The sequence below is a fragment of the Dipodomys ordii genome, unplaced genomic scaffold, assembly GCF_000151885.1.
Source record: "Dipodomys ordii isolate 6190 unplaced genomic scaffold, Dord_2.0 Scaffold76, whole genome shotgun sequence".
In the NCBI taxonomy this organism is placed as follows: domain Eukaryota; kingdom Metazoa; phylum Chordata; class Mammalia; order Rodentia; family Heteromyidae; genus Dipodomys; species Dipodomys ordii.
The window spans coordinates 9,400,650-9,401,214 of record NW_012267292.1 but is presented as its reverse complement, the minus strand read 5'-3'; positions in this window follow the sequence as shown (position 1 = coordinate 9,401,214).

Genomic DNA, 565 nt, shown 5'->3' with positions numbered 1-565 from the left:
TCCTGTGTCCTATTTCAGCATTTTGTTATTCCCCTTCCCCTCCCCAAATTAAATAAATGTATATACAAGATGCAGAGTACCAAAATCAAATACAGTGACATCAGGAGATATAACATAGGGGGAAGAATATACAAAAGAAACAAAAAAAATCACACAATACATGAAAAAGAACAACAATGAAACCTCTTGTGTCTATATCTTGGAGTTCATTTCACTTAGCATCATCTCATATGGTCATATGTACATAGCTTTTGAGCTTTTCTGCTCATCTGATAAGATTCTCCTAAATGGGGCTGGGAAAGTGGCTCAGTGGAAGAGCGCTTGCCTTCCAGGCATGAGGCCCTGGGTTCGATTTCTCAGCACCACGTAAGCAGAAAAAGCCGGAAGTGGTGCTGTGGCTCAAGTGGTGAAGCGCTAGCCTTGAGCTGAAGAGCTGAGGGACAGAGCCCAGACCCAGAGTTCAGGCCCCACGACCAACAACAACAACAACAAAAAAATTATCCTAGATGTATATTAGTTACTGCAAAAAAGGGAAAACATGGGACCTATATTTTTGGGGGGTCTG